We start from the raw sequence: 15,142 nt of genomic DNA on the forward strand, positions 1-15,142 counted from the left end.
AGGTTCACCCTCCGGTGCACTTTGAACTTTCCCGGGGTTTCTGTGCCAAGAGTTGCATGACGACCGGATGACAGATGACAGTTAAGTCGCTCTCGGTCGCCATAGAAACCGCCGTGGTGTCGGAGTTGTGTGGAACCCCGACATCACAAGAGGGAAGAGGAGCGCCCGTCTCGTGCTCCAGTGGCTCACTTCCTCTACTTGACCCACACTAAAGTGTGAACAGGAAGCTCTGCACTACAGCACACAGCCTTTCTTCTAACAGGATATCATGATTAAGTCGTCATCTGAGGACTAACACCGCATTAAACTGTCTTATGGCTGAAAGAACAAATACTACTTTTATGTCAGGGTACAAGTAAAAACATCAGGAATCTTATTGTGTATCATCTTGCACAATTACGTACAGGGTTTCATTTTTAGTTACCCTATTTTCCGGACAATTGAGCAGGAAAGTACAAAACTTTTAGAAAAAACATATATTTTTCCACATATCAGCCACACCAGACTATAAATGGCAGATTCATAGGCTGTCAAATGAGTTATTTACATATTTGTAAATGTTTATTTACATACTTTAATTGTTTACAAATGGTGTCTGTAACACGGCAGTAAAACGGCTGATCAAACAAAACAGAAGTCATCGTCATGGACCCACTAGCTGCGGAAGCTAGCTCTCCAATCAATAACTTTACTCTGACATCTTGGTGAAATAACAAAACTAAAACAATACACAAAGAATGCCATTGTAAGTTAATAATGCTAACAAAGACACTTCTAAACGTCTTAGCATGTTAGCTAGTGCAGTGGTCCCCAAATTGTTTTATTTATTTTTAAATGATTATTATTTTAATCGTCCTTTCTAGCCAATCCATCAATCCATTTTCTACCGGTTGTTACTCTCGGGGTCTCCTCGCCGCTGAGGCAAATCATATTGTCTAAAAATGCATTTTTCCGTCGATAACGTGATGTCACGTCACGAAATCGTTGGGGAAACGTAAAATAGACTCTGAGTCTTTGAACATCAGTGAACATATGACTTTTTGTTCAGTGTAAGGAAAAGGTAGTTTGTCTAATCTGCTATATATATATATATATATATATATATATATATATATATATATATATATATATATATATATATATAGATTACACATACAGTATACATACAATATATATGTATAAACATACATATATACACATATATATATAAACATACATATACACGCATACATATATATATATATATATATATATATATAAATAGAGGTGGCGACTTGTCCAGGGTGTACCCTGCCTTCCGCCGGATTGTAGCTGAGATAGGCGCCAGCGCCCCCCGTGACCCCAAAAGGGAATAAGCGGTAGGAAATGGATGGATAGAAATATATACATATATATAGACACACACACATACATACATACATACATACATACATTCATACACACACACACACACACACACACACACACACACACACACACACACACACACACATATACATAATCATAGATATATATATAGCCCGGCCCCGGTAACATTTTTTTAACCCAATGCGGCCCCCGGGTCAGAAAGTGTGGGGACCCCTGAGCTAGTGCTAACGACGCTACCTTCATTAAATTACAATAGCGCGTACAAATATGTATGAAAACTCTCCTACAGTCATCGCACATGGGACGGTTCAGTTAGAATCGTTTTAGTTCTATTGTAAAACCTACAAACGCAGAGAATGTCATTGTGGCTTGTGCAGCCCTTTGAGACACTTGTGATTTAGGGCTATATAAGTAAACATTGATTGATTGATTGATTGATTGATAAACATTGCTTGGAGTGATGAATGAAGAATCCATTCGAGTAGAAACGCTATGGTCAGCTACAAGACGGAAAAAAAAACTTCTACTTCCGGTTGGAAGCTCAGTCTAAACAGACAAACAATGCAGCACCTGCAGTGAGCAAACTAGTCCAAAAGATGGTGCCATCGCACAAAAAAATAACACTTATTCAATGTATTTGCCTGTTTGTTTTTTAACTGTTTGCATTATTGCCGTCAGCGAACCAATTGGCCGCACCGTTTCATGAGCCGCAGGCTTCAAAGCGTAGAAAAAATAGAGCGCAGCCTTGACTTGTGTTGAACGTATATGGCCAATAAAGCAGTTTCTGATATTGATAAAGAAGGCCAACCGGGTCAACTCCAGGCCTTCACGTAACAATCCATAAGTGTTGCTCCATGGCAACAATGCATCAGGTCACGAAAGCGGAGACAATTTGCAACTTGTGCGTTTGCAACACGTGCTGTTATGAAAGCCGCAAACAGTGTTATCAGCGAGGAGCGCGTTGCTAGGCGACACAGACTTTATCCTGTGTAGTAGAATCTAGTGTGTGTGTGTGTGTGTGTGTGTGTGTGTGTGTGTGTGTGTGTGTTGCAACTTCACAAACTAAAAAGTTGTCACACGAGCTAACGGCTGGAGCGAGGCACGGACGAGACCTTACCCGCGGGTTTAGTGACGACGGCGGACTCCTTCACGTGCGCGCCTGCCTTCGTCCTAAGTCCATTAGAGAGCGCAGAGCAGGTGTGTCGACAACACAGGTATCCTCGGCAGTGGCCGGGGCATGTGAGCTCTCGCCGAGGCTAAATATGGCTTTGTGCGAACACGGGCTGGAGGCTGATCAAAGCTCTGATGTCATTGGGGGCGGAGCCTGCGGGTCAGGTGTCTGCCGGGAAGGCAAACAGCCTAAGTCCAATGTGTGGCTTCAAGTGTGCTTGTAGATATGCAAGCTAGAACAGGAACATGGTGCACCGCCTCCGTGCAGATAATAATCCTAAAGAGAAGTACAAACGATAACAGTATAGACGAGGAGTAGCTATACCGCAGTTTCAAGAGGCCAAGGGCTCAGGGGCCGGACATGGAAACGCGTATGTTTCGTCAGAAAGTGCCTCCGCGGGTTATATTTCTTTCAGACTGCTTTTACTTAATTGCTAAGTAAACACATCGGCTTTCAAACTGCACTGTCAATAAAGCCATCAGTCTGCCCTCGCTACTTGTTTCCTGCGTGTGCAGCTAGTTAACATAATTATTTTGCTTCGTTTCAAGTTCGTAAGACTAAAAATGTAAACACAAAATGAACGTCCATTGTGTATTTTGCATAGATAAAGTAAAAAGTTTAGTGTTGGGGTGCACACTTTTTCTGGGCGAGCTACTTTTTAAATTGATCAAGTCGATCATATATATATGTATATATATATATATATCCATCCATCTTCTTCTGCTTATCCGAGGTCGGGTCGCGGGGGCAGCAGCCTAAGCAGGGAAGCCCAGACTTCCCTTTCCCCAGCCACTTCGTCTAGCTCTTCCCGGGGGATCCCGAGGCGTTCCCAGGCCAGCCGGGAGACATAGTCTTCCCAACGTGTCCTGGGTCTTCCCCGTGGCCTCCTACCGGTTGGACGTGCCCTAAACACCTCCCTCGGGATGCGTTCGGGTGGCATCCTGACCAGATGCCCGAACCACCTCATCTGGCTCCTCTCCATGTGGAGGAGCAGCGGCTTTACTTTGAGTTCCTCCCGGATGGCAGAGCTTCTCACCCTATCTCTAAGGGAGAGACCTAAACTCATTTCGGCCGCTTGTACCCGTGATCTTATCCTTTCGGTCATGACCCAAAGCTCATGACCATAGGTGAGGATGGGAACGTAGATCGACCGGTAAATTGAGAGCTTTGCCTTCCGGCTCAGCTCCTTCTTCACCACAACGGATCGGTACAACGTCCGCATTACTGAAGACGCCGCACCGATCCGCCTGTCGATCTCACGATCCACTCTTCCCTCACTCGTGAACAAGACTCCTAGGTACTTGAACTCCTCCACTTGGGGCAGGGTCTCCTTCCCAACCCGGAGATGGCACTCCACCCTTTTCCGGGAGAGAACCATGGACTCGGACTTGGAGGTGCTGATTCTCAATCCGGCCGCTTCACACTCGGCTGCGAATTGATCCAGTGAGAGCTGAAGATCCCGGCCAGATGAAGCCATCAGGACCACATCATCTGCAAAAAGCAGAGACCTATATATATATATATATATATATATATATATATATTTATATATATATATATATTTATATATATATATATATATATGGGGTGTAACGGTACACAACATTTTTGGTTCGGTACGTACCTCTGTATAGAGGTCACGGTTCGGTTCATTTTCAGTACAGTAAGAAAACAACAAAATATAAATTTTTGGGATATTTATTTACCAGATTTGTAAACTGTACACACAGGGTCCATTGCCAGGGTTAATGCGGTCAACATATATAAAATAAAAACTAAATAAGATAAGGCTCAGAATGGTTTCTTAACAAAACCTTTCTACATATAAAGTGCTTGTTTGAATTGATTGATTGAGACTTTTATTAGTAGATTGCACAGTACAGTACATATTCAGTACATCCATCCATTTTCTACCGCTTATTCCCTTTTGGGGTGGCGGGGGGCGCTGGCGCCTATCTCAGCTACAATCGGGCAGAAGGCGGGGTACACCCTGGACAAGTCACCACCTCATCGCAGGGCCAACACAGATAGACAGACAACATTCACACACTAGGGACCATTTAGTGTTGCCAATCAACCTATCCCCAGGTGCATGTCTTTGGAAGTGGGAGGAAGCCGGAGTACCCGGAGGGAACCCACATATTCACGGGGAGAACATGCAAACTCCACACAGAATGATCCCGAGCCTGGATTTGAACCCAGGACTGCAGGAACTTCTTATTGTGAGGCAGACGCACTAACCCCTCTGCCACCAATTCAGTACAATTGACCACTAAATGCAAACACCCCAATAAGTTCTTCAACTTCTTTAAGTCTGTGTCCACGTACATATGGACTAAATCTGCTGCTATAAAAACATTTGTTATTGCTCCAGCCCTGCCTGAATCGCCGAGGAGAGGCTTCTTGAATGCGATGGTGACGCTTCAAATGGGTTAGCATGTTATGAGTAGCGTATATGTGTGTGTGTGTGTGGCCCTTTAATATGTGACAGCATGTGAGGTGAGTGTGTGAGCGAGCGAGGGGAGGGAGCAGTAGGTGAGTGCGGGAGTGGCTAGTGTTTTGTTGGATTGGCTGTGTGCAAGACCTCAATAAAGCCACGATTTGCAACTAATCGCTGGACTCTCCATTTACCCTGGAGTCCGGAACTGTGGAGACCCACTGCCGGGTAGAGTGAAGGGTGTTGCCCCCGTGAATACATCAGCCCTGGAGGAGTGTCTCCTCGACTACGGTTTGGGAGCAGGAAAGATGCAACACATATTTGACGTGTTGTCAGAAGCAGCTGCAGAACAATCTCGGCAAACCTCCGTCTTTCATTGTTGTATCGCGCAGCCAAAGTGTTCCCAAACGGGAGATCTTAACAAGACAGGAGGGTCTTAAATCTCTGGCTTTTATATGTTGTCCTAGCCCGGTTGCTGCTAGCATGTGTACTCATTCGGTACACCTCCGAACCAAACCGAAACGGTTCAATACAAATACACATACCGTTACACCCCTAATATATATATATATACATATATATATATTTCTTTATTCATCAAAGAGACATTTTGTTAACAAGTTAAATGTGTTAAGTGATAATACAAGCTTGTTTAACACATAGATTCCTTTCTTTCATGAAGACTAGAATATACAGTCGTGGTCAAAAGTTTACATACACTTGTAAAGAACATAATGTCATGGCTGTCTTGAGTTTCCAATCATTTCTACAACTCTTATTTTTTTGTGATAGAGTGATTGGAGCACACACGAAAAACATTCATGCAATTTGGTTCTTTTATGAATTTATTATGGGTCTACTGAAAATGTGACCAAATGTGCTGGGTCAAAGGTATACATAAAGAAGCAATGTTAATATTTGGTTACATGTCCCTTGGCAAGTTTCACTGCAATAAGGTGCTTTTGGTTGCCATCCACAAGCTTCTGCTTGAATTGTTGACCTCTCCTTTTGACATCACATGGACAAAGATAATACTTTCTGCAGGAAAGTTATGTGGTCAGATAAAACACATATTTAAATGTTTGCCCACAATATCCAGCAATTTGTTTGGAGGAGAAAGTGTGAGGTGTTTAATCCCAGGACCACTAAGCCTACCGTCAAGCATGGTGGTGGTAGTATTATGCTCTGGGCCTGTATTGCTGCCAATGGAACTGGTGCTTTACAGATAGTAAACGGGACAATAAAAAAGGAGGATTACCTCCAAATTCTTCATCAGCCCGGAGGATGGGTGTTCCAACAGGGCAATGACCCCAAACACACGTCAAAAGTGGTAAAGGAATGGCTAAAACAGGCTAAAATTAAGGATTTAGAATGGCCCTTCCCAAAGTCCTGACTTAAACGTGTGGACAATGCTGAAGAAACAAGTCCATGTCAGAAAACCAACACATTTAGCTGAGCTGCACCAATTTTGTCAAGAGTAATAGTCATAAATTTAACCAGAAGCTTGTGGATGGCTACCAAAAGCGCTTTGTAGCAGTGAAACTTGCCAGGAGACATGTTAGCAAATATTAACGTTGCTGTATGTATACTTTCGACCCAGCACATTTGCTCACATCTTCATAAAAGAACCAAACTTCATGAATGTTTTTTGTGACCAACAAGTATGTGCTCCAATCACTCTATCACAAAAAAATAAGAGTTGTAGGAATGATTGTAAACTCAAGACAGCCATGACATTATGGGGTTTACAAGTGTATGTAAGCTTTTGAGCACAACTGTAAGTTGGTGTATTACCTGATTCTGATGACTGGCATTGATTGGAATCAGACAGTAATGATGATAACGTCCAAATTTTTTAATGGAGGAGAAAAAAAGTCCTCCTTTATGTCCACTACCACATGAAAGTGGTTGGTTTTTAGTATCTTATTTGTCCAGCTTCCACACTCGTTTTTATACAGTTTACAAGAAATACAATGGGGGCAAACATGCTAGCTTGTGCACGCCAGCTTTCTGAGACTCTTATTTTTCAGCGTAGGCAGGATGAAGCAGGGCTTTTATTGTGAAGACAGGAACACACAGGAACTGGTCTTTAGAGTTTTGACGGCAGGTACGGTGCGAGAGTCTGTTGAAATAAAAAGCCTTCCTGTCGGTCATTTTTTCTTAATAATGAGCTCGTAGAAGCCAGCGTCATCTCACAAGACCCTCGGGTGCCGGGAATGTCAACCAAGTGACCAAAATAACGTCTTGGTGAAGATTGTTGATCGCAAATTTTTTAGGTCTATTTTTTTTTTTTTAACACCTGGCTGGCGATCCCCATCGACCGGTAGCTCGCGATTGACGTATTTGTTAATATATTTACACAATAAACCACAAATGTTTACACGTATAAAAATTACACAACATTCACACACCTAACGTTGTATGTGACTGTGGAGAGGGGCGTGACCTGCGGGCCTCGAAGACAGTGACAGGTGAGTGGATGGCCCAGGTGGGCATTGTTATTTAATCACCTGTCGCACTTTATTAGCAGCAACCAGATTGAGACACGTAGTGGGAGTATGAGTGGGACCCAGAGAGAAAGACACAAACAAAAAGATGTTTTGCTTTAAGCAAATGCCTCTCCACAATTATGAAAATAAAACAGTGTTGTACCCTGATATCCGGGGTCTCGTGGCAGTGTGTGGTGGTCCGAGGAACCCACTAGAAGGCAACCTCGACAGTTACTTATCAATATTAGCATAGTCGCCCTCTACTGGTCAAATTTAGTATGTCTAGTATGTTCACTATTTTATTTAAGGAAAAACTTGCAATAAGAAATATATGTTTAATGTACCCTAAACTTTTTGGTTAAAATAAAGCCAATAATGACATTTTTTGTGGTTTCCTTTATTTAGAAAAGTACGGAAAATTACCGAAACCTTTTACAGCTTGTCCCTCATAACAATAGAATGATAAATGGAACAATATGTTACTGAATATGTCAGCAGACTAATTAAGAGTCTTTGTTTGTTTACTTACTACTAAAAGACAAGTTGTCTAGTATATTCACTATTTTATGTAAGGACAAACTTGCAATAACAAACATATTTTTAATGTTCCCTAAGATTTGTTGTTCAAATAAAGCCAATAATGACATTCTTTGTGGTCCCGTTTGTTTAAAAAAGTACGGAAAAGTAACGAAAAGTACCAAAACTTTTTACAGCTTGTCCCTCATAACAATATGATAAATGGCACAATATGTCTCTGCATATGTCAGCAGACTAATTAGGAGTATTTGTTTGTTTACTTACTACTAAAACACAAGTTGTCTAGTATCCATCCATCCATCCATTTCCTACCGCTTATTCCCTTTCGGGGTCGCGGGGGGCGCTGGCGCCTATCTCAGCTACAATCGGGCGGAAGGCAGGGTACACCCTGGACAAGTCGCCACCTCATCGCAGGGCCAACACAGATAGACAGACAACATTCACACTCACATTCACACACTAGGGACCATTTAGTGTTGCCAATCAACCTATCCCCAGGTGCATGTCTTTGGAGGTGGGAGGAAGCCGGAGTACCCGGAGTATGTTCGCTATTTTATTTAAGAACAAACTTGCAATAATAAACATATTTTTAATGTACCCTAAGATTTTTTTGTTCAAATAAAGCCAATAATTACATTTTTTATGGTCCCCTTTATTTACAAAAGTACCGAAAAGTACCAAAATATTGGTATCGGGACAACACCAGTTCAAAGTGCAATAAAAAAGTAGCAACTTATAGTCTGGAATCTAGGGTAAATCATCTGAACTGTACTGCTTGTGGAACTTGGAGAAAAGCCATGGCTTCATTGACGCATCACCTGACCTTCAAAAAAGTCAATATTTTGGATTTAGGTCTGCGCACTTTGTTCCCAGGCAGAGGCTCTGTGGGCATCCTTTAAAGATGGCGGCCACATTCCACTCCTAACTGGGCTCCCTGTCAACTGTTCGACACCGCGCGACTAGAACCTGCGAGGCTCTAATGCTCCCCATTCTATCGCAAATAGGACGTAATTACAAGGCTGACACGGCGCCGCTCCTCCATCATGGTTAAATTAGGGGGTTGGCGAGGACGAGAAATTGGTCGGGTTGTGCGCGGAGCCGCCGGAATTCTGGCGGTAATTTACAGGAGTCGGAAGGCGAGGCCCCAACGCTCCCTTTCTCACTCATGGAAGTACACTTTTGTGTCTCGCAGAACACACACGCCGACTAATAAGGACCATTGTGTCCGTCTTCTGGATATGAAGAAGGGCGTCAAAAGTGTGTGTGTGTGTGTGTGTGTGTGTGTGTGTGTGTGTGTGTGTGTGTGTGTGTAGGTCAAGGGAGGGCAAATGAATAAGCCCAATGATGTTTCCTCTTTCACGTGTGCACATCCTCTTACTGCAACAACTCTAATGGCAACTGAAGCAGTGTTTTTTATTTTTAAGGTTTTGTTTTTTTTCAGACATTTTGAATTAGTCTTTGGAGGTGGCGACTTGTCCAGGGTGTGCACAGCCTTCCACCTAAATGCAGCTGATATGGGCTCCAGCACCCCGTATGGGACAAGCGGTAGAAAAACGGAAGGATGGATGGATTTTGAATTAGTGAACAGTTCTTAGTTGGGGTGTAACGGTACACAAACATTTTGGTTCGGTACGTACCTCGGTTCAGAGGTCACGGTTCGGTTCATTTTCGGTACAGTAAGAAAACAACAAAATATACATTTTTGGGGTGTTTTATTTCCCTAATTTGTAAACCATGGCTTTATCCTTTTAACAATCGGAACACTAAAATAATTCTGCCCACGTCAATCAACATTAAACTGCCTCAACTTGTTGCTCAGATTAAATAAAATGACAAAACTTTTCTTCTACATATAAAAAGTGCAACATTAAACAGTTTCAAGTCAACTCATCATGCTTAATTTATCACAGCATTTGGGAAGCCTGTAGTTGATTTTTATTATGTAAATGTTATATGTTTTATCAACATGTGATAGCAGGGACCCTGCCATTCAAAGGTTTCTGTCCATAAAACACACACACACACACACACACACCGCAAAATGAGCTAACGTTACGCTAAAAGCTAATTAACCTTCACCTCAAGCCAGAACTGCGAGCGGGCTGAGCTGTATTTTAAGTTTCTAGAGGGTCAACGGGCTCATAGTGATGTTAGTAGTAGTTGACTGGGAGGTGTTTATTATCATTTGGGGAGAGTACGCTCCACTATGCTCACCTGCTAAACACCTATCTGACTGACGCTGAAGCATTGACTACATGCGCTCTGAATACGCACTGCTGATTGGCTGTTAGCGCTAGATATGTAACCAATCAGATGGTTGTGTGGGTGGGACAATGCTGGGTGCTGAGACAGAGGCAGAAGAAGCAAAGCAGCTTGTTAAGACTTTAGCTTAAAAACTTGTTCGGTACACCCCCGTACCGAACCAAAAGCCCCGTACCAAAACGGTTCAATACAATAACACGTACCGTTACACCCCTAGTTCTTAGTAATCCGATTAAGAGGTTCATTTAGCCTACTGTTGTGTATCTTGTACCTGTTTTGTACCACACCTCTGATCACAGAATCATCACAAGCTCGCTTTGAAACTTTTAGCAGGAAGCATCGAGAAAGTCATTTTTTTTAACTTCAGGTGGGATTGGAAAATCCATATAACACGTCACAGACGACGTCACGCTAACATCACGTGACACCTCTGGTGAAGGCTGCAGAAGCAAGGTAGCCCAAACTTGTCAGGTACAAAACTTTACATTACTAGCCTATATAAATGAAGCATTTATAAATAAAAAAGTTTCTTAGTAATCGATTGCAATGATTCATTTGATCGGGAAAAAAGCTTTGATTTACATTCTGTTGCATCGATTAATTGATTTAAGGTAACGAGTGAAATCGGATCAAGTCCGGATTGCGTGGAGTGCCCGGAACTTTGAATATGTTTGCGTACAACGCCACATTTTGATTGGCCCGCCATGTCATTTAATGTAGTGCAGCAACATCATTTTATGTGCCACATCATTTCACGTGGATCCACCATCTCATTTTATATGCCACATAAATCCGCCACTTCAATTAAGTTGCCCGCCACTACATTTTATTTGGTCCGCTAAATAATGAATATCATTTTTTAAGGTGAGCTACATCATTCAAACCTCGTGTAATGTTCATATTGTTGTTAAAATACTGAACAGATGTTTTTTGGGATAAGGTAAACATCTGTTCAGTATTTATAGTGGCCTGCCACATTATTTAAGGGGATCGTCACTTCATGTATGTGGTCCGCAATGTTATTAATTGTGGTCCATCACGTCATTTAATATGGTTCCGCCTCATCATTTTATTTGGTCCGCCATATTATTTTGAGTGGTGCGCCAGCCACATCATTTCTGTGTTGTATCGAATAATTAGAAGCGGCCTGCCACGTCCTTTGACATGATCGGCCAGATTAAGTGGAAAGTCACTTCACTATTGTGGTCTGCAATGTTATTTATCATGGCCCATCTCGTCATTTAATATCAATCCGCCGCAAAATTCTATGTGGCCTGTCGCGTTAATTTGAGTGGCACGCCATGTAATTTAATGTAGTCTGCCACATTATTTTTAGTGACCCGTCACCTCACTTATGTGATGCATCACATCACTTTACGTGGCCTGCCACATCATTTATGTGTTCCATCAATTATTTAAGTGGATTGTCAATTCACTTATGTGGTCGGCCATATTATTTTGAGTGGTTCGCCACACCATTAATGTGTTCCATCAAGTAATTAAAGTGGCCTGCCACATTATTTAAGGGGATCGTCACTTCATGAATGTGGTCCGCAATGTTATTTTATATGGTTCCGCCGCGTCATTCTATGTGGTCCGCATCATTATTTAGAGTGGTCCGCCACGTCATTTATGTGTTCCATCGAGTAATTTATTGTGGCCTGCCACATCCTTTGACATGATCGGCCCGATTAAGTGGAACGTCACTTAACTATTGTGGTCCGCAATGTTATTTATCATGGCCCATCTCGTCATTTAATATCGTTCCGCCGCAAAACTCTATATGACCTGTCGCATTAATTTGAGCGGCCCGCCATGTAATTTAATGTGCTTCCGCAACATCATTTTATGTAGTCCGCCGCTTTATTTTTAGTGACCTGTCACCTCACTTAAAGGTGTATGTGCATTCACTGAACCCTTCTTTAGTGAAAAATCAATATATTTTTTTCAAATTCAAGTCAAAGTTTTTTTTTTTTACCGTTGCACTAAATGAGCCAAGCGCAAATATCACCTTGTTCAAAGAACAAAACCAACACAGTGCATGAACTCACAACAAATTACACACCAACAAATCAGTGTGACTTCTGCTGTGGCCTTTTCCATAATACGCCGATATGGAGAAGTTTTATTTGCACGATGAGTCGGGTGTGTCTCAACCTCCGCGGCGGAGGGTCCGTCGAACCCCAGAGGCAGACTCACCGAATCCCAAGGGTTCAATCGAACCCAGGTTAAGAACCACTGTTCTAGTCCTTCACTCTCACTATCCTCATCCACGAATCTTTCATCCTCACTCAAATTGATGGGGAAATCGTCGCTTTCTCGGTCCGAATCGCTCTAGCTGCTGGTGGCCATGATTGTAAACAATGTTCAGATGAGAGGAGCTCCACAACCCGTGACGTCACGCGCACATCGTCTGCTACTTCCGGTACAGGCAAGGCTTTTTTATCAGCGACCAAAAGTTGCGAACTTTATCGTCGATGTTCTCTACTAAATCCTTTCAGCAAAAATATGGCAATATCGCGAAATGATCAAGTATGACACATAGAATGGACCTGCTATCCCCGTTTGGATAAGAAAATCTAATTTCAGTAGGCCTTTAAGGCTATAACATTAAATAGCAAAGTTGAGCCAGTTTATTAGGCACAGCGGCCATTAGTTTAAAACGGCTGCACCTGTTGAGTTGTACTGGAGGGGTTCCTAATATTCTGTCCCCCGGCCCCTAAACATGAATCGACTCTCAGTGCGGTTCCTATCAGCTTTATCGCTTAATCACCGCAATTATTTTCATCATAATTCACCCCGCGGCACGGAACCGAGATGAATGTTGAGGTTGTAAAAGACAATGAAGTATAAATAAAAATAAGTTAGTAACATGGCACCGGAAGTGAACTAGCTTAAAAACACAACAGCAGCTAATAGTTGAGTGACTTTAGAGACTTTGTGCTTCTTACCTGGAACGAGAGGACACTTAGACGTGTTCGGGCTGCATGTTAATCCAGTTGAATTAAACCTTTTGTTCCTGAAAGTTGTCCATTAAACAGATAACGGGACAAAAAAAAAAAAAGGTGTCCTGAGTGTCGACCGCACTTTTCCACGCAGTTGTTAGCGTCTCCCGGGACAACTTGGGGGCGGAGCCAGCACGAGGCGAACACCGGAAGACATGTTTTACAATCTCAACTTCCTCTTTTTTTTTCTCTTTTTTTTAAAATAAATTTATAACTAAAAAAAATCCGTTTTTCTGATGTTGGCAAACAGGCAATTTTTGGGTGAAAAAAAATCTCCGTTCATTTTGGACAATCGAGTGTCTTGAGAGATTTTCACAATAAACGCGCGCCGCATCCGGTATGTTTTTTTTTCACAGTTAAAGTTTAACGCCCGCAGCACATTTCGAAAGTGATCGCATTTTGTTTGAAATATGACTTGAATTGTGTTTGAATCATAAAAAACGATGCTATGTTTTCGTGGTGTTTTAACTAAGGCAATACAACTGAAAAGTTGGCCGTTTCTTTATTAAGGCAAGCGTATGGAGTTTACGGCACATTGGGGGAGGGATTTTCACAATAAGCATGGCTCACATCCGGTGGTGGATTTTTAATGATAAACAGGCGTTTTATAAAGTTTTAGTTCCTGTCAAATATGGCCTTATGGAGCTCGCAAGTAACTCTTTTACCGTTAATCAGTGTTGTACGGTTATACCCCGCTGGCCTAACATAACCAGAAATCATGATCATATTTAAAAATAAAAGTAATATTTCATTTACTTTCCCTAAATATCTAAACGTATTCATATTCTCTTCATGTCATATTATGCTCCTTCCAGCGCTGTTGTTTTGTTTGTTGTACTTTTTTGTTCTGTTCTTATATATATATATATATATAGATATAGATATAGATATAGATATAGATATAGATATAGATATATATATATATATATATATATATATATATATATAATCATCAGGAGATGACTGAGGGAACCCCTCATGAAACAGTTCTGTAGAGATGAAGTAGTCTTGTGATTTTTCCCACACACACATATATGAATGAATGAATGAATTATATTTATATAGCGCTTTTCTCAAGTGACTCAAAGCGCTTTACATAGTGAAACTCAATATCTAAGTTACATTTAAACCAGTGTGGGTGGCACTGGGAGCAGGTGGGTAAAGTGTCTTGCCCAAGGACACAACGGCAGTGACTAGGATGGCGGAAGCGGGAATCGAACCTGCAACCCTGAAGTTGCTGGCACGGCCACTCTACCAACCGAGCTATATGTAAACTTTATATGTATATATATATATATATATATATATATATATATATATATACATAAATGTTTTTATTTTTTATAAATGTCTAATGATAATGACAATGAGGGATTTTTAATCACTGCTATGTTGAAATTGTTACTAATATTGATACTATACTAAAAATTGTAATATTCTTTTTTTGTTTGACTGCATTTAGATTGTTTTGTGTCATGTTTTTGTGTCCTCTCATTTGCTCTGTGTATAGCTATTCTGAATGTTGCTGGGTCGGGTTTGGTTTTGGAATTGCATTATTTTGGTATTTTTGTGTATTTTTTTGTTGGATTGATTAATGAAAATAAAATACAAAATAAATTATATATATATATATATATATATATATATATATATATATATATATATATATATATATATACATGTCTTGATTGGATTATCCAGAGAATAGTGCTCAATACCGTGGTAGAGCGCAACAAAGCAATTGCAAAAGGACTGCCTACCCCCAGACTAAACGACTCTGAAACCAATAAGGAATGTAATTGTCGCAAGAAACCTGATTGCCCTCTCAACGGAGGGTGCTTACAGACATCAGTCGTTTACCAAGCAAAGGTAA

General features: G+C 41.4%; 1 protein-coding gene across 6 annotated transcripts in view; it reads right to left on the reverse strand.

Annotated features, from left to right (window-relative positions):
• Positions 1–15,142, reverse strand: part of LOC133548231 (A-kinase anchor protein 13) — a 411,300-nt gene that overhangs the window by 339,679 nt on the left and 56,479 nt on the right. For 3 of the 6 annotated variants that reach the window (XM_061893547.1, XM_061893548.1, XM_061893544.1), the window contains exon 1: positions 13,216–13,389. The exons of 1 other annotated variant lie outside the window; for it this stretch is intronic. The gene's annotated coding sequence lies outside the window, so the exon portion shown is untranslated. Of the gene's footprint in view, positions 1–2,485; positions 2,646–13,215; positions 13,391–15,142 lie in introns of those variants that run through there. 2 more of the 6 variants (XM_061893546.1, XM_061893545.1) reach the window with 2 other exon arrangements.

The sequence above is a fragment of the Nerophis ophidion genome, linkage group LG02 (assembly GCF_033978795.1).
Source record: "Nerophis ophidion isolate RoL-2023_Sa linkage group LG02, RoL_Noph_v1.0, whole genome shotgun sequence".
In the NCBI taxonomy this organism is placed as follows: domain Eukaryota; kingdom Metazoa; phylum Chordata; class Actinopteri; order Syngnathiformes; family Syngnathidae; genus Nerophis; species Nerophis ophidion.